The 27,659-nt window shown below is 43.6% G+C and overlaps 1 protein-coding gene across 4 annotated transcripts in view; it reads right to left on the reverse strand.

Annotated features, from left to right (window-relative positions):
* LUZP2 (leucine zipper protein 2) overlaps nt 1-27,659 on the reverse strand; it is a 1,424,041-nt gene that overhangs the window by 1,328,465 nt on the left and 67,917 nt on the right. The gene's annotated exons all lie outside the window — the stretch shown is intronic.

A 27,659-nucleotide genomic window follows, 5' to 3' on the forward strand; every position in this document is an offset into this window, starting at 1 on the left:
CCGTTCGTATGCAGAAGCTGCAGCGATTGCTCCCCCTTCCCAACCACCGCCTCATTATCGACATTGCAACAAGGTGGGACTCCACCCTGCACATGGTGGAGCGGCTGTGCGAGCAGAGGCAGGCCATAATGCATTTGTGGGAGGATACATGGCCAGGCACTTTGAGAGCAGACATGGAGTTGACAGGTGTGCAGTGGTCGAAGCTGAAAGACCTCTGTAAAGTCCTTCAGTGTTTTGAGGAATGCACACGGCTGGTAAGCGCAGACGACGCCATCCTAAGCATGAGCATCCCACTTATGCGTCTGCTCATGCAAACTTTGACGCACCTTAAGGAGCAGGCGTCTGCAGCCAATGTTGATGAGGAGGAAGAGGAGGAGGGAATCCTTGATGACATTCAGCCATTGTCTGCTCAGGGACCTCTTCTGGACGAGGTGGAGGAAGAAGAGGAGGATGAGGATGATGATGGGGATGATTACTTAGGGGAGGAGGATGCATCTCGTGGGGCAAGTGAAAATGTTGGCGTGGCAAGGTCTGGTACAGGGTTTGTGCGTGACTGGAGGGATGTTGATTTGCCAGAAAGTGCTCCTCCACCCAGCACTCGCAGTGCATCATTGACACCGGGAACATTGGCCCACATGTCAGATTATACCTTGCAGATCCTAAAAAGGGACCCCCGCATTGCCAAAATGATGAACGATGACGACTACTGGTTGGCCAGCATCCTGGATCCACGCTATAAAGGCAAATTACAAAACATCATGCCACAGGAGAACCTTGACCTAATATTGGCTAATAAACAAGCAACTCTGGTAAATCGGTTGCTTGAGGCATTCCCAGCACACAGCAGCGGTGATGGTTCTCACACGAGCCGTACGGGCCGGGGGCAGCTTGGCAGAGGTGTTCGTGGTGCACACAGCAGAAGTGGCGTTGGAGACAGGGGTTTCATGACAATGTTGTGGACTGATTTTTCAAATACCGCTCACACAACTGGTAATACTGCATCGATGGAAAGTGACAGGAGACAGCAGTTGTCAACTATGGTTACAAACTACTTTTCCTCCCATATCGATGTTCTCCCACACAGGTTATTCCCCTTTGACTATTGGGCCGCTAAACTGGACACCTGGCCTGAATTGGCCCAATATGCCTTACAGGAGCTCGCTTGCCCAGCTGCAAGTGTGCTATCGGAAAGAGTCTTCAGTGCAGCTGGATCAATCCTGACAGAAAAAAGGACCCGTCTGTCAACCCAAAATGTGGATGATCTAACCTTCATTAAAATGAACCATGCATGGGTTTCCAAGGATTTTGTTCCACCTTCCCCTGATGACACATAGGGTGACAGAAAAATGGCTTGCTTTGGTCCACCTCTTCCTGGGACTTCACCTATTTCGCCTTTTGCATCAGCTGAATGTCCAACATCAACATATGCCACTTTCTAAAACTCCCTAACTGTGCTGCCTCCCCCCCATGGCCGGGGTCACCACCTAGCGCACGACACCGTGCGAGTGCCGTTGCCCTGGACAGGTGGGTAGGCCGACTCTTGGGCGCGGGCACTGGCACAGGGTCCCTCATAGTGCAATCAAGTGTCTCTGACGGTGGTGGTGCACACCCGCCGTCAGACACACCGCTGTACTATGAGGGGCCCAGTGCCAGTACCGACGCCCACGAGTGGGCCCCCCTTGCTTGGGCAGGGCCCCAGCATTTGCAATCTTTACCTCTCCCTGCTCCTCCACTGTGTAATCTGGGCCATCAAATCCATACTGTGCCTGACACCGTCTTAGACTGCCTCCTGATGTATAGACATATATTTTGAATGTGTACGCTATCCATACATGTTATCCGGGGAAACGGTACCCTTTCTAACCTTTGTGCAATCACATGCAATCCATACTGGGCCTAACACCGTCTGAGCCTGCCTCCTGAGACATATATTTTGAATGTGTACGCTATCCATACATGTTATCCGGGGAAACGGTACCCTTTCTAACCTTTGTGCAATCACGTGCAATCCATACTGGGCCTAACACCGTCTGAGCCTGCCTCCTGAGACATATATTTTGAATGTGTACGCTATCCATACATGTTATCTGGGGATACGGTACCCTTTCTAACCTTTGTGCAATCACGTGCAATCCATACTGGGCCTAACACCGTCTGAGCCTGCCTCCTGAGACATATATTTTGAATGTGTACGCTATCCATACATGTTATCTGGGGATACGGTACCCTTTCTAACCTTTGTGCAATCACGTGCAATCCATACTGGGCCTAACACCATCTGAGCCTGCCTCCTGAGACATATATTTTGAATGTGTACGCTATCCATACATGTTATCCGGGGATACGGTACCCTTTCTAACCTTTGTGCAATCACGTGCAATCCATACTGGGCCTAACACCGTCTGAGCCTGCCTCCTGAGACATATATTTTGAATGTGTACGCTATCCATACATGTTATCTGGGGATACGGTACCCTTTCTAACCTTTGTGCAATCACGTGTAATCCATACTGGGCCTAACACCGTCTGAGCCTGCCTCCTGAGACATATATTTTGAATGTGTACGCTATCCATACATGTTATCCGGGGATACGGTACCCTTTCTCACCTTTGTGCAATCACGTGTAATCCATACTGGGCGTGAGAACGGCTGGCAAGCTGTTAAGCAAGCTACAGCACCTGTGGTTTGCACACGTAAGTTTTTCATTTTTTCAGGAATGACGGTTAGGCCTAATTCCGGAACTGCGGTTGACCTGCACTTACTGGGAAATCATTGTTCGCGGGTAATAATTGTAATCAGTGATCCCCATCACTAACGTTGTTCAGCGGGTTATCTGCACCTGTAAGCGACAAACGCTGGCCTTTTCAGTGTAGCGCACATGCAGTCACGGACATGTGAGGGCATGACACACCAGTTATTGGCCAATCTCATGTGCCAGAGCCTCACGTGTCCCTCTAGTAAGCCGGACTCGGACCGCGGGGCATGACGGAGTCTCGTTCGTTAACGGAATTAAGCTTGCAATGTGTGCATCTGTTCTGTAGCTGGCATGGTTGAGGTTTCCCAGGTGGAGTCGAATTTAACCATAGGCTCCACTCCTGGTGGTGCCCTTCTGGACATTCCTTTAAGGTTCAGCTTTGCAACCATACTGCCCACATAAAACAAACACTTTGCCTTCATGAACGCTGTTTGGAGGGTCATGACTCGTGGGAATAACGCCGCCCAATCAGTTAACCTGCTAGAGAGATCCTTCGTTGCTCCCAAGCATGACATCACACTCCCTAGGAGGAAAGTAATGCCACTGTGGCGACCGTACTCCTGGGGGCGACACAAGTGCACTGATGCCCAGCCACTGCTCGATGAATCTGCTGGTACATTGACCCAGACCACTACATTCCCCTCGCATGCTACCCGGCCTGAATCTGACCCTGATGAAACTCAGGTTACCCTTCCCATATACAGTTCCATCTTACACGGTGACAAAGAGGAAGCTGCAGATGAAAGTGCAGGTTCGGCCCACCCGCCATCAGACACACCACCGTACTATCAGGGGCCCTGTGCCAGTGCCGTCGCCAACGAGTGGGCCCCCCCTGCTTGCTCAGGATCACAGCACTTGCAAGGTTGAAATACTGTGCAGTGAGATGGAAGATGGGGAGTCCAGACTAGTACAGGGATTCCCTAGCGAGGAGACTTATTTGATTGTTTTCAATGTTGGGACAGCAATTTTTGGGGAGCACTATACTCTGGAGAATGATAGATGGGGCCCACCATACACTGGAACATTCCAAAGGTGGACATCAGACACTGGAGCAGCATTTACAGGGCCCATTATACACTAGAGCATTAGAAATGGGGCCCATTATGTTTGGAGCATTATTTGGGCCCATAAGACAGTGGAGCTTCATCCATGGGGACCAACATATACTGTAGCATTATGTGGAGCTCATCATATACTGTTTCAAACATTATATGGGACCAATGATTCTGTATGGAGAAATAGATGGGCCTCGTCATGAGATGTAAAAAGTGAAGTATTTTTCATTGTACTATACCGCACTGCAGGTGTGTTTCCTGTCCTCCTCTCACTGCCGACGTTTATTCCCCATTGACTTACATTGGGTTTCGTGTTTCGGGACGACCCCGACTTTTCCCTATAATCGGACGATCTTGCTCGACCCGACTTTTGGAAAAGTCGGGTTTCACGAAACGAAACGTGACCCTAAAAAACCAAAAGTCGCTCAACTCTAGTTGTAATGCATTGTTTCAGCTCTTTTAGAGAACCTTTAAAGTCTAACCCTTACAGACTGCTATAAACCCATACTGTTCCTCTGTATGACAAATATGTAAATCATTACATGCTATTTTCTCCTGAATTCACATGGGATTAGGAAAAAGATATAATTTCTATCATATTCCAATTCATGCCATATTCTGTTATGGAGCTATCATCCTATGCCAACATTACTTCTATGGGATAATACAGCAAATCATGTGTATACAGCATCTCAAAGTTTCTACAGTTTTGTAATGCTTTAAAGGAGTTCTCCAATACCGGACAATCTCAGCAGAATCGCTTTAGAGCTCTATTTAAAATAAAAACAATAAACAGTGAAACTCGCCTCCTGCAGTCGCACCATTCCAGTGATGCCAGCGCCTTGTTTCCAGGTGCATCATTTGACACTGGGATGTCATAGGTCGACTGCAGCCAATGAGTGGCCATTTTTCTGCCATAGCTCATCAATATTCCATCTGAGCGAACGTCCACTATGACAAAATAGTAAAGGCTGCAGCCATCCATAACGTCTCCATTTTTCGCGATCTCGGGTTGTTTGAGGGCTTATTTTTTGCGTGCCGAGATGACATATTTAATGATACCATTTTGGTGCAGATACGATCTTTCGATCGCCCGTTATTGCATTTTAATGCAATGTCACGGCGACCAAAAAAAGTAATTCTGGCGTTTTGACTTTTTTTTCTCGCTATGCTGTTTAGAGATCAGGTTAATCCTTTTTTTTAATTGATAGATTCGGCGATTCTGTACATGGAGATACCAAATATGTGTATGATTTTTTTTATTGCTTTACTTTGAATGGGGTGAAAGGGGGGTGATTTGAACTTTTATATTTTTTTTATCTTTTTTATATTTCTAAAAACATTTTTTTACTTTTGGTAAGCTTCAGTAGTCTCCATGGGAGACTGGAAGCTGCCACAACCTGATTGGCTCTGCTACATACAGGCGATGATCACATCGCCTCTATGTAGTAGAATAACTCACTTGTCATGAGCGCCGACCACCAGGTGGCAATCACAGCAAGCCGGTAGTGACAACCATAGAGGTCTCTAGGAGACCTCTGGTTGTCATGCCAACAAACTGGTGACCAGCAATCACATGACAGGAGTCACCGGTGGGCGAATATCTGGCCCGATGGCCGAAAGCACGAGTTAAATGCCGCTGTCAGCATTTAACAGTGGCATTTAATGAGTAAAAAGCGATTTAACACGATTACACCCGCTGCTATTCTGTTCACATTCTATTCTGGGCACAGCTCACATGTCGGGGGAAAGATGTGGGCTCACCGCTGGAGCCCGCATCAAAGGGAGGGAGTCCGACATCAGCATACTATTACACCTGATGTCAGAAATGGGTTAATACTTTGCACAGTAGATAAATAGGCACATAGCAAAGTTAAGCATGTTTCATGCTGGTACCAGAAATAGTGGACCAAAGAATGAAATACAGTAAAGAAGGTCATAGCACACTTGAAAATTTAACATATGACTATTTGCAATCAAAGAGAAAAACTGCACCATTGATGACTAGAGATGAGTGAACCTAAACTTAAAAGTTCAGGGTTCTCACCGAACAGGTAGTGTATAGAGCTAAATGCCAAACATGGACTTCTCCCAGAAGTCTGTTGCAATGTTCGGAGTTGCGGGTGAAGTCCAGGAAGGAGAGAGAGATCCAAAGTTTGGGTGTCTCTTGTATTCAATGGAGTTTGAGTTCAGGTTCAAGTTCTGGTGAAGTTCTGGTGCCAGAACTGAACGTTAGACTAAACTTCCACAGGTCCTCTCATCCCTATTGACGACCTGTCTACAGAAAAGGTCACCAGTATGATATCAGTTGGGGTCCAACACCTGGCATAATTGTCTTTCACTGTCTTTGTTTTAGATAGCAACCAATTACAGATCAGTTTCCATTTTGTATTTTACACTTAATAAATATAACTGTTGCTGTAATTTGTTATTCAGATTTGTTATATTATTTGGATGGGTATATCAACATTGGTTTTTCATTTTTTGTAGTGCTTTTTCAAGCAGGTTCCATGCTGAACGCTCAAGAAAAATACACCATGTTCACATACCCTAAACCTGCTCTGGTAAAATGAGAACTGCTTTGTGAGTGGTTGCTATGGGCAACAAAGACAATTAGATTTACACAGTTTACATCTACTAGAGATCGCTCAGTCTGGATCGTTTGCTTTGGTCTGCTTTGTAAACAGGCAACTAAACAATTGACCATCACTAAAGCCTCCCTCACACTAAGCGAGATCGCTATCGAGATCGCTGCTGAGTCACATGTTTTGTGACGAAACAGCGATCTCGCTGTGTGTGACACCTATCAGCGACCGGCCCCCCCGCAGGATATCGCTGATCGTGCTCTAATGTCCTGAGTCTTTTTTTGATCGTTGGACTCCCACTGGCCAGCAAGCATCACTGTGTGTGGCAGCGGGAGACCATCGATCAGCGAGGTCACAGTGCTGTAAGCAGATGCTGGGAGCTGGTATCCGAGGTAAACAGCGGGTAACTAAGCGCGCGCGTCGCTTAGTTACCCGCTGTGTACCCTGGATACCAGTGTGCTCACGCTGGGAGCTGGTATCCAAGATAATTACCTGCTGTTTACCTTGGATACCAGCTCCCAGCGCGAGCTCGCTGGTATCCAGGGTACACAACGAGTAACTAAGCGACGCATGCGCTTGTTACCTGCGTCGTCGCTGGTCCTGATTGCTAGTGAGATCTGCCTGTTTGACAGCTCACCAGCGATCATGTAGCGACACACCAGCAATCCTGCCAGGTCATATCATTGTCGGGATCGCTGGTGCGTCGCTTAGTGTTGTAGGTAAAAGCAGGTTCGCAGGATGCAGTGACGAGACGCGAGACTGGTTGAATTTTGAAAAGCAAACTTTTTATAATTTAATGCCGCTAGGGCTATACTAAGCAACCAAAAAGGGGAAACAACAGTTGTCCTCGCAGGGACTCAGAGCAACCAAACACTATTTGAAAAGAACATGACTAAACCGGTCGAGGCCGGTTACTATGGGGCCACGGTATGGCCGTCTACAGGTCCTTATACTCTATAAAGTCACTTATCCGTCCTGACGTCCCTCGGCGCCTCTGTGGAAGCTGCGTTGTTGATGAAGATGCTTTGGCGTCTTTGATAAGGCTGTTCTGGCGTCTTTGATGAGGCTGCTGTGGCATCTTTGATGAGTCTGCCTTGGCGTAGCAGCCGCTGGGCCCAGCAGCTGCAGATTTGGAGTAGTCTTCGGGTGCCCCAGCGCCCAGGAGGAGTTGGGGCACAACAGGCCCTGATGGAGTCCTGAGATGGAGTAACCCCCTGTTGAAACAGCGGGGTTGCGCTTTTTAGCGAGTTCAATGGGACTCCTGTCCCCAAGCAGGGTTGTGCCGCAGTGCTCAAGAGTGGAGGTTTACTGGCCATGCGCACAGCCTGAGGCTGTGGGCAGAGTGTCTCTGTTGATGAGGAACAGGCCCCAACTGCCGACTGCAACGGGGTTAAGGTGGCTGTGTGCGGTGAGACAGGCCGCAACCACGGGCTGACGTGAACCGGAGTGTCCGCGGGTGGCAGCGGGCAGGCCGCAACCGCGGGCTGAAAGGGAATGGCAGCAGCCGGGAGGGGAAGCAGACAGGCCGCGGAGGGCTCGAGCTTAGCGGTAACGGCCGAGGATGACCGGGGGCAGATTGTAACCCGGGATTGGGGTGAGGAGACAGTCCTGTTGTGAGTTCATTTTCCCCTTCACTACTGAGGCCCGAGGAACTCCCTCTTCTGGTGAAGAAAGGTAGTGAGCCTGATTGTCAAACACCTAGGGCTGATGATGATGACTGGCTGAGTGGAGTTAATGACTGGATATAAGGCTGCCGACGCCCTTCTGGCCTGCGGGTGATTTCTCTGTGGACTTCTAGGAAACCAGTCTGATTCCTGCTCATCTAAAGCTAAGATTTCTGCTTTGCCTTTTTGCATTAGTGTTTTGTTTTCCTTGCTTTTCTGGATTCTGCCATTCCCTGCTGGGGTGAGCTGAATCTCCTTTTGCCTGTTGCTCTGTCTTCAGAATATTCCTGAGTACTGACATAGCTTTTTTGAAGCCTAGCGTCTTCAGGGCCTTTTTTACTGTCAGTTGGTTGGCTCTTATTTTCATAGGGTTTTTCACGGATTGCAGACAGCAGCCTTTCTGTCCTTTCCTATCTAAGCTAGCGTGGGCCCCATCTTTGCTCGGTCTATCTTTCTGTCTGTGTTTTGTTCTTTCTTCTTGCTTCACCGTCATTATATGTGGGAGGCTGCCTTTTGCTTTGGGGTCTGCTCTGGGTCAGTTTAGATTTCCCTTTCTGTCTTTAGGCTATGTAGTCCTCCGGCTGTGATCGAGGGGCCTAGGGCATCGTAGGAGCCTCCTATGGCTACTGCTAGTTGTTGTTGATAGGTTCAGGGGTCTGCAATCCGATAGCTGCCAATTTGTCTGGTTTTCTGGACTTAGCTAGCATTTCTATTTTTGCCTCCTACGGTGACTCAATCATAACACAGTCCCCTATCGGTAAGCTCAGGGCATCTCTTTCCTGAGGGCCACTGCGTATCTCTCTCTGCTGCTGGTCTCTTCTCTGAACTGTCAGTGTCCTTCCCGCTCTCTCACACCTCCTCCGTCTCCTGCTCCGTGCCTGACGTATCACCAACTGCCTCCTCTGCGCGCTTCCTGCCCCTTTTATACTCGCCCCTCCCCTTGCTGTCCTGTCACTCTCAACAGTCCACTCTCCTCCTCTGTCCCCCGGGTACTGTTTCCTTAGGAACTCAGATGGCGGTCCCCTTGGTTCCGGCCCGGACACTCTGTGGGGGTCCTCCTCCCTACATTGTGATGGGGGCCTAAGCCCATATGCACACAGTCAGTATTTAGTGACTATTTTATAGTCACTAAAGTCACTTAATACTGAGGTATTTCTAAGCCAAAACCAGTAGTGGGTGATAAATACAGAAGTGGTGACAAGTTTCTATTATACTCTTCCTCTGATTTTTCCATTCCTGATTTTGTCTTACAAATACTGAGGTAAAATGCTGAGCAAATACTGAACGTATGAACATGGCCTAAGTGATTGAGTGATGCAAGGTGAAAGAAACATAGATGCTGTATGCTAGCGCTGTAGGAATGCACCATTTCAGATAACATTTGCTGTAGCTAGAACTATAGTACAAAAAGCAATTTTGCAGATGTTTTAAGGTCATGTCCATATGTTCAGTGTTTTACCTCAGTATTTGTAAGCTTAAACCAGGAGAGGAACAATCAGAGGAAAAGTACAATAAAAACTCGTCACTACTTCTGCATTTCTCACTAACTTCTGGTTTCAGCTTACAAATACTGAGGTAAAATACTGAACGTGTGCACGTGACCTAAGGGCTCATACTCACTTGCGAGAGACTCGCACAGTTATTGTGCGAGTCTCTCGCATGAAAACCTGGCACTGCCGCCGGACCGGAGCGTGTGGCAGCATAGAAATACATGTAGCGGCAAGTGAGCATGAGCCCTAATAGTGATAATTTAGGCACAGACTTTGCTTCCCAAAAAATGGCAATAAAACTAAGAAAATGTTGTCGTCCTCCATTAAACTAGCAGATAATGAAACCATTTGCAGTGTCTGGTCATGAAGACCTAAAAATATCCTGGAAACAATTTGGCTTAGGCCAGGGTCACACTTGCAACTGCAATGCGAGAAATTCACGCGAGTCTCTCGCCTCAATAACCGGCACTGCCGCCGGCACTCAGGACCGAAGTGTGCGGCTGCATGTATTTCATGCACCTGAGCATTTCGGTCCCACGTGCCGATGGCAGTGCTGGGTATTGCAGCGAGAGACTCGCGCAAGTTTCTTGCATTGCAGTTTCAAGTGTGACCCTGTCTCACAATCATATATGTAATAATTATCAGAAAACACTATCCCATCTCACTAAGATGACGTTCACACGTCCAGTATCTGGTTGGTATTTTACATCAGCATTTGTAAGCCAAAACTTGGAGAGGAACAATCAGAGGAAGAGCATAATGGAAACACATCACCACTTCTGTTTTTTTACCTGCTCCTAGTTTTGGCTTATAAATGCTAATGTAAAATACTGACCAAACACTGTATGTGTGGACATGACCTGTGGGCATCAGGCACATCATCGATCAGTTTAGCCACTTGCCTCCACATTCAATATTTATTTTTGTATTTTCATTTTTTGCTCCCTTTCTTCCATGAGTCATTAGTTTTTTTTATAACATTTTAGTTAACATGTGTATCCTCCCTGGAAACCAAGTAAGAGGACAACCACCTATAAGCTACCACAGATTGGCCACAAACATTGGTCATAGTTCTGGCACCTCAACAGCTATTTCATGTTGTCATAGGCTTCTTTCATGTGAACAACACAACCAATTGGAATTGAAGGTAGCCTGTCGCCATTATGCAGAAATATGGCTGTTAGGCTTGTTTTGGACTAATTGATGAAGAGTCTCCATTCCTCTGCATTATGACTTATCTTCACATCTTCCTTTGAACTGTTAATGCTGTTTCATACCACAAAATCACCTTCCATGAAGAAGGCTTGGACTAGATTATATCACCATGGCGGAACAAAGAAATCTGAACATCACCCGTTAGGAGATTTCTCCACTGTAGCCTGGAACCTAAGAGCTTAGCTTTACCCTTGGGCAGATCCAAATCCCTAACAAGATTGTTCAGCTTTGTGTTATAAAGTGTTGTTCAGCAGAGGCTGCTGACATAGAGTCTGGATCATGACTGGAAGATGCTTCATTACACTAAGTGCCCTCTTCTTCCTCACTTGACTCTGACTGAAAATGTTTCTGGTGCTTTTGGAACCGGCAGTTCTTCTGTACCTGGTAGTGGGCATATTGCAGATGGAATGTTTGGATTCCGTAATGTCAACTTTTTCTTCCTTGAACCTCCTTTCCTAATGGGGGACTCCACGCAGAAACAGCAATTGCTATTGTGATCAGTGGTCTGTGTCAAAATCATAGGGACTACAAAAAGCACAGATTGCCTCTTCCCTTGCAACCACTGGGTAAGTTAGGATGCACACCTATTTGCAGCATATGTGTGGAGACCAACTTTTGTCTTGATTTCCTATTCTGCAGAACAAATACAGGTTGTAGGCTTTCCTTGACATGGTAGTCAAGTTTCACCTTTGTGACACAAAAGTGACTTTGTTAATGCAAGAGCAAGGCATAGCTGAAAAAAAACATATAGAATGATGTCAATGTGCTAAGAAACTAAGCTAAGAATTCTAGAACTGTATACCAGAGAGCATTTATAAAAGTAGGTGATGCAACTGTAATTGGGATTACTTCATAAGAGCCTAGTTGGCTTTTTTTCATTGGTTACACCAGGATGATAGAATGCTGAATAAATAGATGATGTAATAGACTAGCTACTAACAATGCAATAATGATGATGAAATAATAAAGATACAATTTTTCTTTAAGACGACGTTAAAGGAGTCATAAATAATTGCAACCTCCTCTCTGGATTTTGAAAATTAGAGCCAATCAGCAAATTTAAGCATCATATTTGTTTTTAGCACCACAAAAATATTTGAGTTCATCCGTTTTTGTCTCTGAACCAATTTGGCTATAGAACAGTGTAATTGTAAGTGGGAACCAGATGTAATATAATGAGAATATAGATAATTAATCATCTATGCAAATTTTTTTAATGTGTTATTTTATACTGTCAAATGGATATGATTCTCATCATTGTTGACATAGCATCCTGAAACATTTTCACATCTCTAATCGAGGAAAGATCTGATAATCATCACTCTAATTTTACATATAAAATTATAAAATGATACAAACCTGCAGGCAAATGTACTACACTAACACAGCGAGAACAAATAAAGACATGATGAGTGACAGATACTATAGTGAATAGTATAAATTCTGTTGATTATATGTGGGACCAGGCTATTTTAACAAGGAACTGCCAGGCAATTTATGGAATCTGATTTGATTGCCCATAAAGCAATGAAGTGGACTTCAGCTTATAAAACAGTGATTACATTTATAGATAACATGTTTCAAGAGTTCCAGAAATATGAAGGTATATTTGTCTGTGCACAGTCATTATAGTACAAAAATCCATTATGAAGTAGTCACAGTTTTAAAGGGATAATGTTAACTTAGTATTTATTATGATATTCTTTAAGGATAATGATAAGTCTGACTTAAATGAGTGCTTACAGGGGTATTTCAATCAAAGACATCTGTCATATTCCATATCTAGTACCTACATCAATGCCAAGAATGTGACTTCTACAGCTGGTATGGACCTATGACGTGGAACCAACCACCTCCAGGTGGAGGTTAAATGTGCGTGACTCTCTCTATTCTCTTCAAAGTAAGACAAATAACTCAGCACTCTATTATGGGATATTGTTGCCAAAGGAGAAACCAATAACCAGAAGGTGCCTCCCATTCTGCTAGACGCAATTTGCCTAGGTATTACTCATGGTAGCAGGCATAAACCACTGCTGCGGCAGCTTCAGGGTAATTGTGGATGATAACAGGAGATAAATGAAGGTTTCTAAAGCTGACCCTGTGATGTGTTGGATCATAGACCACTGTAAGTGGAAGCTCCACTATTCTGATGTTAGAGTTTGGGTATGGCCATACCATTCAGCACAGCCGAAGATCCACCCAACCGGCCGGACAAATGGTCACATGATTATGAAAGACCATCATGTGGCAATTGGGCATCACAATAGGTGGGGTCTGGCTTAATGCAGTCAACCGCACCGGTGGCACCCCAGAGTCTGGTTGCCATAGTGACATTGCCTCCCTCTAAGGGGTGATGTCATGCCTGGAGGCAGGAGGGGGGTCCCTATGCCAGATAACACAGGTTACATGACAATTCCTGCTGCAGGTCAGAAAGGGGAGCTTCCTTATAAATTCTGGCCAGCAGGTGGGGTAGGTGAGTCAGTAAGAAGTCAGCTGAGAGAGTAAACAAGGGAGTTGTCATGGAAATGGAAGCAGCTGAAGCTCATGACAAGACAGTTAGACACAGTTGAAGTTGGTCTGTGAAGAGGAAAGGGACAAGAGCAGAGACAAGAGGCTCTGGGGGAACAAAAATTGCATATAGCTGACCCCAGAGAAAAGCGCTGATATAAAAAGGGATGCCAGAGTCCTTGGTCCTTGGCTGGGCAGGAGCTGTACGCCCTAACAGCCGAATCTGGAGTACAGGGGACTGCAAGTTCCTTGGACACATTGAATACCTGAAGGCAAAGCAGCAGACCAAGAGCCCGGAGCTGACAGTGAAAAGGACAGTACCCGTGATATAGGTTCATGCTCTCAGTCATGCAGGTTAGAGATTATCACGCAGGAGAGGGCCGCAGCTTAGCTACAAGCAGCAGGAACCCGAAAACAGAGCACAGAAGGAAGGTCCCCAACCCCACCTGGCAGGGTGGATCCCCTGAATGCCTCCAGGCCAGCCGGACTCAATCTCTCGTACCCCACATTGCAACTACTTTCAAGTAAAAGGTAAAGAAAACTGCACCTCTCTGTGTCCTTCACTTATTCTCTGCACCCTAACGTTCACCACCATCTGAACAATCAAATATATTTGCCCTGGGGGGCGCTCTACCCGTGGGGAGCTGAACCATCTTTGCTGCGTCACCATCAGCCTCAGAGGACCAAAACCGCAGCGTCAGCCACCCATTGCCGAACACCACGGGGAGCGTCACAATTAAACACCACGTAACTATCCTCTATTTAATTACTGGATGCCCGGGGCCACGGACCGGGTCACTACCACGACATCCTCTTTTGAGAGCCTGACCGGCCTGGTACCGAGTAACCTAAGGCCCTGTGGGGCGCTCCACACCGTCTCGCCATACCTTTAATAGGAGTAACAATCTCACAAAGAGCATTTGTATCTGTGCTTCATCAATCCATATTTCATGATCTGTATATGGTCCATGGGACATCTATGTTGGTACCCGTCCTTCCTTTTTCTGCTTCTTTTGTCAGGGGGTGTTACACTCTTGTTGCGGGCGATGTGAGGTGACAACTCTAGTTCTGTGTCCTCTGGTACATGTAGTTATGTTTATACTGGAAGATCAGGAGTTAACTTTTCAGTGTTTGCTTCCTTCCATGTGGCCTGGTTGGGGCTGAAAGCCTGCAGTCCACTGTCAGTTATACTTTGACTTGATCCTAGAGAACTTCTCAGTATCCTGCTTTGAATCCCTGTACACATTCCTGATTTTCATTGGGGCTCATTTTTTGACTACTCTTTTGCCTTTTGATTTTGTGCCTGTACAATCCTCCTGGTTCTAACACAGATACCAGATTACTCTACTTGCCAGCTTGCACCACCGAATGGCAGCTAATTCCGTGTCACCAAGCTAGGGGTCTCTGTTACGTATAGATCCCTGCATTGGGGTTAAAGGGTGAGGGCCTGCTGGTGGTGGCCCTCTTTAGAGAAGTCAAGCGACCATGAACAATGCTTTCGATGCAGACCACAAACTCTTGACTGCAGATTATATGATGAACTGAGTCATGATTTCTATGGCAGTAATATGTGAGCTCTTAAGAGGAAGATGATTTGGATATTAATGATTATTTAGGGAATATTTGGTGGTATTATATGGGATATAATGGCATCATTTTTAGGTACTAAATGGCCAAATATGGTGGAAGTTACTGGTACAACTGAGCAAAAATGATACAATTTCTTAAAAACCCCTCCATGGAGAAAACGCGCAACCAAAATTTTTGAAAATGAGTGTTTCATTTATGTTAAGTCAGAAGTAGTGTTGAGCATTCCGATACCGCAAGTATCGGGTATCGGCCGATACTTGCTGTATCGGAATTCCGATACCGACTTCCGATATTTTTTCAATATCGGAAGTCGGCATCGGAATCGGAAGTTCAAAGTTGGAAATTCCCACGCAGCAATGGCATAGTGAGACTAGGGACTTTTTTTATTTTTTAAGTGGCGGAGGAATACAGTGCGGAAGGATACCTACCTTCCGTCATTGGATTCCTGCAGCCCGTAGAGAACGGCAGCAACAGCTGATGCTGCAGTTCTCTACCCAAGATCGTCGTGGGACACACTCGTGGACTGCTTCGGATCGTGGGTGAGTATTTTTGTGGTTTGTTATGTTAATATTTATTCCGTAAAAGACAATGGCTTCGGGGAACAATGTGACAAGTATTGGTAAGTATGTTACTCTATGTTATATGTACTGTATGTCTATGTATGTATTGTATGAATGTATTGTATGTAGTATGTATGTAGTATATATGTGGTATGTATGTAGCATGTAGTATGTATGTAGTATGTATGTAGCATGCATGTAGCATGCAGTATGTATGTAGCATGCATGTAGTATATATGTAGTATGTATGTAGCATGTAGTATGTATGTAGCATGCATGTAGTATATATGTAGTATGTATGTAGCATGTAGTATGTATGTAGTATGTATGTAGTATGTATGTAGCATGTAGCATGCATGTAATATGTATGTAGTATATATGTGGTATGTATGTAGCATGTAGTATGTATGTAGCATGCAGTATGTATGTAGCATGCATGTAGTATATATGTAGTATGTATGTAGCATATATGTAGTATGTATGTAGCATGTAGTATGTATGTAGCATGCAGTATGTATGTAGCATGCATGTAGTATATATGTAGTATGTATGTAGCATATATGTAGTATGTATGTAGTATGTATGTAGCATGCATGTAGTATATATGTAGTATGTATGTAGCATATATGTAGTATGTATGTAGCATGTAGTATATATGTAGTATGCATGTTGCATGCATGTAGTATATATGTAGTATGTATGTTGCATGTAGTATATATGTAGTATGTATGTTGCATGTAGTATATATGTAGTATGTATGTAGCATGTATGTAGTATATATGTAGTATGCATGTTGCATGCATGTAGTATATATGTAGTATGTATGTTGCATGTAGTATATATGTAGTATGTATGTTGCATGTAGTATATATGTAGTATGTATGTAGCATGTATGTAGTATATATGTAGTATGCATGTTGCATGCATGTAGTATATATGTAGTATGTATGTTGCATGTAGTATATATGTAGTATGCATGTTGCATGCATGTAGTATATATGTAGTATGCATGTTGCATGCATGTAGTATACATGTAGTATGTATGTTGCATGTAGTATATATGTAGTATGTATGTTGCATGTAGTATATATGTAGTATGCATGTTGCATGCATGTAGTATACATGTAGTATGTATGTTGCATGTAGTATATATGTAGTATGTATGTTGCATGTAGTATATATGTAGTATGAATGTAGCATGTATGTAGTATGTAGTATGAATGTAGCATGTATGTAGTATGCATGTTGTATGTATGTAGCATGTAATTTTTTTTTTTTTTTTTACATTCAACACATTAGCCGGATGATGGGACTACTACTGTCCCATCATTGGCTAATGTGTCAATCACTGTCATGGTAGCAGGCATCACCCGATGGGACTTGTAGTCCCATCGGACGATGCCTGCACAGACCCCCGAAGCCTGCACAGCCCCCCGGCAGGCCGGCACAGCCCCCCGGAGCCTGCACAGCCCCCCGGCAGGCCGGCACAGCCCCCCGGCAGGCCGGCACAGCCCACCGGAGCCTGCACAGCCCCCCTGGCAGGCCGGCACAGCCCCCCGAAAGGCCCGTACAGACCCCAGAGAGGCTGTACAAGGGAAAAACAGGATTTTTCTTATTCCGATACCGGAAGTCCCATAGACTTGAATGGGACTTCCGGTATCGGAATCGGCGATACCGATACTTTTTTTTAAGATCGGCCGATCCATTCCGATCCGATACTTTGAAGTATCGGACGGTATCGCTCAACTCTAGAGAAGATACAGGTGAATATTAAATATAGCTGGAGCAGTTTTTCACCATAGAATAGTACCATAGAATAGAGATGTAAATTCAGCTTTTCTAAATTATGACCAGAAGACCACAATATGTGTGCTTTCAGACAAATCTAGCCTCATAATTAGCCTAAATTAGCCATACAAGAAAAGCATATAATCTATTATTTAAACAGTGATTTAATCTGCTGTACGATGCACTTTGCCATCCTAATGACACCAGCACCACTGGAGTTTAACAAATGCTTATGGTTCCCAGCGTTTATCAAGCAGGTTTAGTTCTGAGACAGCAATAAAGTAGAAGCAATGTCTCTTGGCACATCATCTGTACATTAACATCTATGAAACCTAAATTAAAGTAAGCAGAGATAAAGATGATGTTCACAAAAGTATGGGATGAACTCAGGAAAATAAATTCATTCAAATTATTTTAAAAAGTTGGGAGCATTAAAGGGATTCTTGTAGCTCAATGAATTTGTAGAATATTTAAAGGAGTTGTCCATTTTGGTACCGATTCATCAAGACTGCTGTTCACTCCAGCCTTGAGGAGCAGACGTGGTGAAGTCTGATGCCTGATTCATCAAGGAGAATACAACTCTTAATGGTTTTGTCCGGGACTTTAATATTGATTGCCTTTCGTTATGATAGGTCATCGATATGTGAATCGTGGGGTTGCAACACCCGGCACCCCAACATACAGCTGTTATGCTGCGGAACTGCTCATCTGCAGAGCTGCACAGCTCAGCTCCATTGATGAAATAGTAACCACTGCAGGGTACTGCACCTCCAACCCCTGTTGATTTGAAAAGGGGCAGATGTGCATTAGTCATTCGCAACCATTATACAATCAGAACTGAGCAGTTCTGGGGACAGCTGATAGGTGGGGGTGCTGGGTTTCGCAACTGCATCAATCAGACATTGTGATGATCTATCCTGAGGAATGGTCATCAATGTTACAGTCCCAGATAATCCCTTTAATGAGATATGCAATATCAAGAAAAATCAGCAAGGCTCACCAATAAAAGGGTAATATTTATTAAACATTTCAAGACAAAAAAAAACACTTAAAAAATGTAAAAAGTTGCAATTGACTAGTACCATAGTCCCAACCAGGGCCCCCTGGATTAAGGGAACACTCACCTCCTGCTCTGCATTACAATATAGTGCTTAAATTCTAGTAATATCTATGTAGAAGAAATGTTGAAAATAGCAATAATCATATAATAAGTATATGCAAAGTAATACTGTAATTCCATAAGATTATACCAAACAGTAATATATGGCCATAAGGTATAAAGTGCAGGATATAAAATATGCGAGAACTGAGAATCCAGAATGAATCAGTACAACAGTAAAATATATGTGATTGCCTTTTATAAAGAAAATGAATGTGATATGGAAAAAGTAAAAAATAAAAGTAAAAAAATGCAAAAAGGCGCCACCATCATAGTGGGCAATATAGATGAAAGATGGTTTAGATATGAGTGAGTAAATACTCTCAAAACAATTCTGCAAGTACATAACCTCAAAGAGTCTCAAAGAGTTAATGATGGTGATTGTGAAATGTTTGGTAAATAAGAACAGTGTCTAAAAACTCCCCACTTATCGCCACTAGCAAAGTGGCTTCCTCAAGGGTTAAGATGCATTTTGCATCTCAATGAATTAAGCACATGTTCAAAGTGGTGTGTTCCCAATGACTGGAGTAACCAGAGCAGTCCTATCCAATGTATTTACACCTGACCATGCTGTGTGAGACGGCTTTATATGTGCATGGCCCACACGGGAGGGGTGGAAACCTCCCAAAGACTTGCAAAAGCAAGAAACCAATGGAATAAAACGTTTGTTGCACTGCTTCTCTGTGTTCCAGTCTCTTGGTGGTGTGAACACTGTCTTACTGACTTGTTCACTGTATGTGCATGGCCCATGCGTTCGGTTTTATTCCATTGGTTTCTTGCCTTTGCAAGTCTTTGGGAGGTCTCCACCCCTCCCATGTGGGCCATGCACATATAAAGTAGTCTCACGCAGCATGCCCACATCAGACATTACCTCTCGGAATCCTGCTCATATAGGTACTGTTCACATGGTCAGGCTTTAAATACATTGGATAGGACTGCTCTGAGGGGTATACCTTGGCATTGGTGGAGTGGCTTAGCGTACATTTTTCACAAAAAACGTATCAACTAAATAGCCTGTTTTGTTATCATCTGTTTACTAGCACTTGCTCTTCATTGTTGGAATATTTTTCCAGCAGAGTATTTTTTCACGTTTGTTGTACTGTGGTTCTCTGTGTTCCAGTCTCTTGGTGGTGTGAACACTGTCTTACCGAGTTGTTCAGTGTATGTGCATGGCCCATGTGTTCGTTTTTATTTTAGGAGGAAAGTGATGGACGGCGACCACTGTCAATGCCCCTCCACAGCTGCGAGTCTATGTCCAACCGTGCAACAATGGTTGGATCCACCAACAATGGCGAGCAGTATGGCTTATTGTATTAGTGAGGGAAGATTGCGCTGATATTCTTTGCTCCTGTCCTTTTCCTGTGCATTTCAGTTACACTTTGCATTACTTAGCACAAGAATGGAGCCATCTGTTATGGCATGTAAAGCAGCTGTTGTCAGATTTTGCTTTGCTTCACTGAAGCCAAATTATTAAGCTTGCAACCCGTAAATACTTTTTTCTAATTAAAATAATGCTTACTTGTTTTTTTTTACACAGCAGTTGAGCACATTTGCGTGGTAACCATTACAATATTATAGAGTCACAAGACTTGAGAGTTGCACAAATATTCCAGTAATCCAGTTAAAGATGTGGAATTAATGATATAAGTCTTCAGTACAGTTTCTCGGTGCAGAAGGAGTGCTGGCAGTACCGCACTGCTCATGGCATGTCCAAAGCCTGGCAGAATTAATATCAAAGTCTGATTAACGATCTCTTCAATTTAAGCCACATCTCCGCACAAGTAAGTAAAGTACATAAGCATTTATATACATTAGATAAAAGTCACACCCACATGCCTTTAAAATGAATATTGGAAGCTACAAATGTGTCCTCAACTACCCTTCTGTGTCCACTCTCACCTTCTGTGAATTTGGCTAAGGATTGCAATTTCCAACAATGCAAGTGAACTTACCGTATCTAGTGATAAGCAATTTCCTTGACCAGCTGCAACTCACATTGTAACCGCCGGGTGGCCACATATATCACAAATATCTTCTAACAGAGTATAGCAAAATCATTTGTTCGTAACCCGTTAGCGACAGTCACTTTATATATGCAGTGGCTATATGCTTTTATTACATGGAGCATATGGAGGAGGCTGAGGAGCTGAGCCGTGTGCAGCGCAGATGTCCTTTTGAATTACATAGCCAAAACTTGGGAGTAACTGATACGATCACAGCTAAACACCATCAGCCCTTTCACAACCTTGGGATGATCCGTTTTTGCATTTTTGTGTGTTGTGCTCCCTATTTTCCCAGAGCTATAACTGTTTTATTTTTCTGTCAATATAGCCATAAATGAGGGCTAGTTTTGCAGGACGAGTTGTACTTTAGAATTACATTATTCATTTTATCATATTGCGTACTGGAAAAAGGGAAAGAATTATAAATGCAGTGAATTTTCAAAAAAACCCTGCAATTTCACAATTATGTTTTTTTTTACTATGTTCTCTTGAAGCTAAAACTGACCTGCCATTATCATTATTATTATTAATAGAATTGTTTTGAATGAGGCAAAAGTGTGGTAACTTGAGCTTTTATATTTTAACATTTTTTAAATATTTTTTAAAACTTTTTTTTTACATTTTACTTCTTAGGAGACTTGCAGCTGCGATCATCCGATTGCTTGTGCTACATGTAGCAGGGCTTTAACCATGGCCTAGCATCCATAGGAGATCTGCAATGACAAACACAGGGGTCTTCTGCAGACCCCTGATTGTCTTGCCAACCCATCAGCACACTGCGATCCTGTAACATGGGTGCTTATGTCCAGGGTTGGTAATGCACTTCCGGTAAGCGCTAGTGAAATGCCGCTATCAAAGATTGACAGCAACATTTAACATGTTAACAGCCGCAGGTGGATCGTGATTCCACCAGCGGCTGTTAGGGGCACAAAACAGTTCATCAAATTAGTTGTCATGTGCCAGGAAAGATGAGAGCTCAGCGTCTATTTCCACATCAAAGGGAGGTATGTACCTATACGTCATAGGTCGTGTCGGGGTTAACCTCTTAAACGTATGTGTCAAATGTGGCATTTAAAAGGCCTCAAAGATGGCAGCCATGAGTTTGGCGCTCATCAGCCATCCATGCAACGCAATCACAATGTGCTGATGTATTGCCATAGCAGCATTCTGAAGAGACCAGTAATTTGACAATACAGATGAGTGAATATTTCAATTCGTCCAATATTCACCGAACATTACTGAAAACCATTCACCTCAATGGGAGGCAAAAACAAACGCATGCACAAAACCTTATAACGGCTGCAAATGCTGCCAAAACACATCAAATGAGGGACAGACACCAGGAAAGTGGCCTCAATTCACCCCCAGTACAGATTTTAGAATGGCATTGCAGCAATCAGCCAGGCATGAGATATTGGGGTCTGGGACAGCATTTACAGCTTTCAATTGAACGTCACAGTAAGACGAGGTGGGTGAGGGATCGGTGTAGGCCCCCTTTGCTGGGAGCCCTGATACTGCATGCAACACATCTACCTGCTTTCATGCCGAGCCACACTCAGGTGGCACAAATATCAGTAATGTAGACTACCATTGTCAGAAAAATGTAAGTACAGTAACACGGGTAGTTGAGTCCAAGGCAGTGGAGGCCTGACAGTCTCAGAGACCTACTGCTACAGACAGCATGCATGAAGGAGCCCCAACCAGGAGTGTTCACATTTCCAAAAATTATTTGCATACACCACAAAAGTGGCATCAATTTCACCACAGTAAAAATAGTATAATAGGGACTGACAGGTCTTCCTCTACACCCAATGCAGCAGATAGACACCCAATAAGGAGTGTTCACATTTAAAGAAATGAGTGCCTTATACCACAGAAGTGGCATCAATTTCACCACAGTAAAAATAGTATACTAGGGACCGACAGTTTTTCCACTACACCCAATCCAGGACATAACACCCAACCAGGAGTGTTCACATTTCCAAAAATTATTGGCAGATACCACAGAAGTGGCATCAATTTCACCACAGAATTCCACCATGACGGCACATCACATATCAACCTGTTAACTGGCATGGATAAAGACCTCTGTATCGATGCAAGCCGATGACCAGAAGGGTGCGAACGGCGGAAATGAGCACACAGCTTACGTGCTTTCTGGAGCAGCTCACCCAGGCAAGGATAGTGGCTGAGAAATTGCTGTACCAACAGGTTGAGCCATGAAAGGCACATGTGTGAGCTTCCCTCGCCATAGGGCCACCACCAGGTTTGCACCATTATCAGACACAACCTTCCCTGGATGCAGGTTCAGCAGAGACAGCCTTTGATCAAACTCAGCTAGAGAGCTGTCCTCAACTTTTCAGCTGTATGACTGCGATCTCCAAGGCATATCAATTTGAACACTGCCTGATTGCTTTGAGCCCTGGCGAGTGGGGTTCACTCTGCATTGTTGGAATGCGTGTCTCATGAAGGCAGAGGTTGAGGGCATAAGTGGAGGCCATAGAGGAGGCAGAAGCAATGGAGGAAGTGTTAAATGCAGAGGTTTGTCCTGCAAACCTTGGGGATTCCAACACTTGTGGAGCAGTGCCTGTCCTCACAGCCATCAGAGTCACCCAGTGTCCAATTAGTGAGATGTAACGCCCTTGACCAGTTGTTTTTGCATAGGACGTGATGTTGCTTCACTAGTGCTTTCACAAACATTACCACGTACCCCACGTCCACCTTTAACACCAAGTCTAATTCCCCTTCCACCATGGCCTTGCTTTTCCCAGTCATGTTGCTCAGATAGTGTGGTAGGTGCACAGTATTAGCAATAAAAAATTAGATTTTAAACTCTGCACCCCCTCTGCAAACAGCTGAATTTCAGCGACAGTAAATTCAAAGTTGAAATATGGTGTGCTATATCCTGTAACAGAAAAAATAATTGTTTGAGTGTGGATGAGGCCTGTATGACAAAGAAGTTATGCTACAAACAATTTTAAAGTCAGATACCTTACTGTATGCTGTTAATAACAGAAGACTTTTTTGTGGCCTCTAGATCAGGCCTCTATAACACACTAGATGCTACACATTATTTTACAGTCAGGTCCCTTACTGTTTGACATTAATAACAGAAGACTTTTTTGTGGCCTTTGTATCAGGTCTCTATAACACACTAGATGCTACAAACTATTTGAATGAGAGATGTCCCCTACCATATGACACTAGGAACTGAAGAATTTTTTGTGGCCTCTGGATCAGGCCCCTACAGCTTAATTTCTACCCAACAAATGACAAAGTGTGATACGGCTGGTTGTCTAACTTTTTGCAACTGAAAAAATATCATTTTGTTTAAGGTTCCTTAGGTCTGCAGACAGGTTCATATTACCTCCACAAAAATGACAATGTGGGATTCAACAGACTGTTTCACATTTAGGAACAGAAAAAATTATAACTTTTTTTTAATGTGCCTTAGGTCTGCAGTTTTATATACAGTGGGGAAAATAAGTATTTAGTCAGTCAGCAATAGTGCAAGTTCCACCACTTAAAAAGATGAGAGGCGTCTGTAATTTACATCATAGGTAGACCTCAACTATGGGAGACAAACTGAGAAAAAAAAATCCAGAAAATCACATTGTCTGTTTTTTTTTTCATTTTATTTGCATATTATGGTGGAAAATAAGTATTTGGTCAGAAACAAAATTTCATCTCAATACTTTGTGATATATCCTTTGTTGGCAATGACAGAGGTCAAACGTTTTCTGTAAGTCTTCACAAGGTTGCCACACACTGTTGTTGGTATGTTGGCCCATTCCTCCATGCAGATCTCCTCTAGAGCAGTGATGTTTTTGGCTTTTCGCTTGGCAACACGGACTTTCAACTCCCTCTAAAGGTTTTCTATAGGGTTGAGATCTGGAGACTGGCTAGGCCACTCCAGGACCTTGAAATGCTTCTTACGAAGCCACTCCTTCGTTGCCCTGGCGGTGTGCTTTGGATCATTGTCATGTTGAAAGACCCAGCCACGTTTCATCTTCAATGCCCTTGCTGATGGAAGGAGGTTTGCACTCAAAATCTCACGATACATGGCCCCATTCATTCTTTCATGTACCCGGATCAGTCGTCCTGGCCCCTTTGCAGAGAAACAGCCCCAAAGCATGATGTTTCCACCACCATGCTTTACAGTAGGTATGGTGTTTGATGGATGCAACTCAGTATTCTTTTTCCTCCAAACACGACAAGTTGTGTTTCTACCAAACAGTTCCAGTTTGGTTTCATCAGACCATAGGACATTCTCCCAAAACTCCTCTGGATCATCCAAATGCTCTCTAGCAAACTTCAGACGGGCCCGGACATGTACAGGCTTAAGCAGTGGGACACGTCTGGCACTGCAGGATCTGAGTCCATGGTGGGGTAGTGTGTTACTTATGGTAGGCCTTGTTACATTGGTCCCAGCTCTCTGCAGTTCATTCACTAGGTCCCCCCGCGTGGTTCTGGGATTTTTGCTCACCGTTCTTGTGATCATTCTGACCCCACGGGGTGGGATTTTGCGTGGAGCACCAGATCGAGGGAGATTATCAGTGGTCTTGTATGTCTTCTATTTTCTATTTATTGCTCCCACAGTTGATTTCTTCACTCCAAGCTGGTTGGCTATTGCAGATTCAGTCTTCCCAGCCTGGTGCAGGGCTACAATTTTGTTTCTGGTGTCCTTTGACAGCTCTTTGGTCTTCACCATAGTGGAGTTTGGAGTCAGACTGTTTGAGGGTGTGCACAGGTGTCTTTTTATACTGATAACAAGTTTAAACAGGTGCCATTACTACAGGTAATGAGTGGAGGAAAGAGGAGACTCTTAAAGAAGAAGTTACAGGTCTGTGAGAGCCAGAAATCTTGATTGCTTGTTTCCGACCAAATACTTATTTTCCACCATAATATGCAAATAAAATGAAAAAAAAACAGACAATGTGATTTTCTGGATTTTTTTTTCTCAGTTTGTCTCCCATAGTTGAGGTCTACCTATGATGTAAATTACAGACGCCTCTCATCTTTTTAAGTGGTGGAACTTGCACTATTGCTGACTGACTAAATACTTTTTTTCCCCACTGTATTCACAGCACTAAATGACAAGGTGGGATACAGCAGGCTGTTTAATATTTTTTCACTAGCTGCATGTGAATTGGAATGCTATACTCGTGCATGGATCACAGTAGAAGCAGTGAACAACACGTTCCTTGCTGGCTTTGTCTGTGGACCTCAGTAATGTCTGAAAAAGAAAAAAAAATACTGGAAGGTAAATTTAATACTATGTGTGTTTCCTGCGCCCTGATTGGCTAGCCGAAATGTGCACACATAAAGTTAGGAAAAAAAATGACTGCTGTGCTGTGCCTACAAGAGCGCGGCGCCTCTGAGCTCTGCAAACCCCCTCCTCTCATCAAACACGTGCCAAACGCTCATGATACACCACCATTATCACTGCTAAAGTGCTGAAAATATTTTGCTCCGGTTTCCGATCATGAATCCGAATATGCCATATTCGGGCCGAATTTACGTTTGGTAATCGTTTCCTGAACAAATTCTCTCATCACTATGTGACAATACAGCCATATTGCTGTGCATCATAAGCGACAAATAGATCGCAAATTTAAGTCACCTAAGGCAGCTAGTAAAATATGTACAAAATATTTAAAAAATATAAGTTTGCATCACTGCACTATTCAAAAAAATATAAATAGCAGAAGTAAAAAAAAACCTATCACAATTTGTACTGCATAAATGCACTGAAAAGCCATCAGAACATCATAAGGACAATGCAATGGCATCAATAAAAACATCAATTCAACAAGCAAAAGAATATCCCTTCCACAGTTCTCTTTATGGGAACATGGAAAGTTACAGAGCTCAGGAAATGCGGTCACAAATCAATTTTTATTTGCAAAGTTTTCATTTTTTTAATCACTAAAACCTAAAAAAAACCCCTTGGTATTGCAATAATTGGACTCACCTAGAGACTTATGCTGTCCGGTCATTTTGTTCTACAGAGCGAAGCTATAAAACCCGAGCCCAAAAGCCAGTGAATGAGTTGTGTTTTTTTCTCCATTAAATTTTTTATTCCCGGTTTTCAGTCCATTATTTGGTAAAATGAATGGTGTCATTTTAAACCTGCAATTTATCCCTCAAAAAAACTCATAATGCTATGTCAACTTAAAAATAAAAAAGTTATAGTTCTTGGAAGATGGGAAGGAAAAGATTGAAAGCACAAAAATCAGACCTTAGTGTGTTAACCTGGTCTCATGCTACTCTTGGCAAATGTCAAGCCAAGGCAACATATAGGGAAGGACATATCTGTAGTTATTAATTGTAATAACTTGTCTTATTATTTATGACCCTATTCATACTGTATGTCAGCCTCTGATAAGGCTCTTCACAACCCGGCCATAGGGGAAACATGATATCACTTTGCCAAGAAAAGCTCTGCATGTAATAATACATAGACAGATCAAGACCATGAGAGACTTGCACATACTGCAGAAAGAAAAGCATTCAGGTGTATGTAGCAGATGTCTGACGCAGAGCTTATCGTCCACAACTTCCTTTCGCTGCCATTAAATTTGCATCTTGATCCTGTAATAAGCAGTTCAAGAAGCCCTCCTCCTCCTCCTCCTCCTCCTCTTCCTCCCATCAATGTTTTTATCTTAATATATAGCTGTCATCATATTATACAGCACTGTGTACTCACAATTGCTCATTTTTCCCTTCTACCCAGCTAATTCTTCTCTTTTCCATTAGGTCTATAACATCACGTGATTAAAAATTGACTAGCTTTATGTAGAAACAGGAAGTCTCCTTTCCCTGCATGAGTCATCATTAGAACTACAATTCTACATCACTGCAAAGTCCATAGCAGCCCATCTTTACTCCTTTTCAACTCCTCACCAAGCTGATCCGTTCCTCCCCCTGCAGGGACTTTACAGTAATGTAGAATCATCGCTCTAATAATGACTCATGCATAGAAAAGAGACTTCCTGTTTCTACATAGAGCTTAGAAGGATTCAGCTAGTCTGTTTTTAACCATGTGGTGTCATAGACCTAATGTAGAGGTGAAGAATTAGCTGGGTAGAAAGGCAAAAGGGGCAGTTTGTAAGTACACAGGACTATATAATATGATGACTGCAATATATAGATAAAACATTTGCTGGTAGTGTTTCTTTGAAGGGAATCTGTCACCACTCATCCAATGTTCACTATTCTAAGAGCAGCATGATGCATGGGCAGAGACCCTGATTCCAGTGATGTGCCACTTACTTGGCTTCTTG

Source organism: Dendrobates tinctorius, unplaced genomic scaffold, assembly GCF_039654945.1.
Source record: "Dendrobates tinctorius isolate UK_male_01 unplaced genomic scaffold, ASM3965494v1 ptg000037l, whole genome shotgun sequence".
Taxonomy (NCBI): domain Eukaryota; kingdom Metazoa; phylum Chordata; class Amphibia; order Anura; family Dendrobatidae; genus Dendrobates; species Dendrobates tinctorius.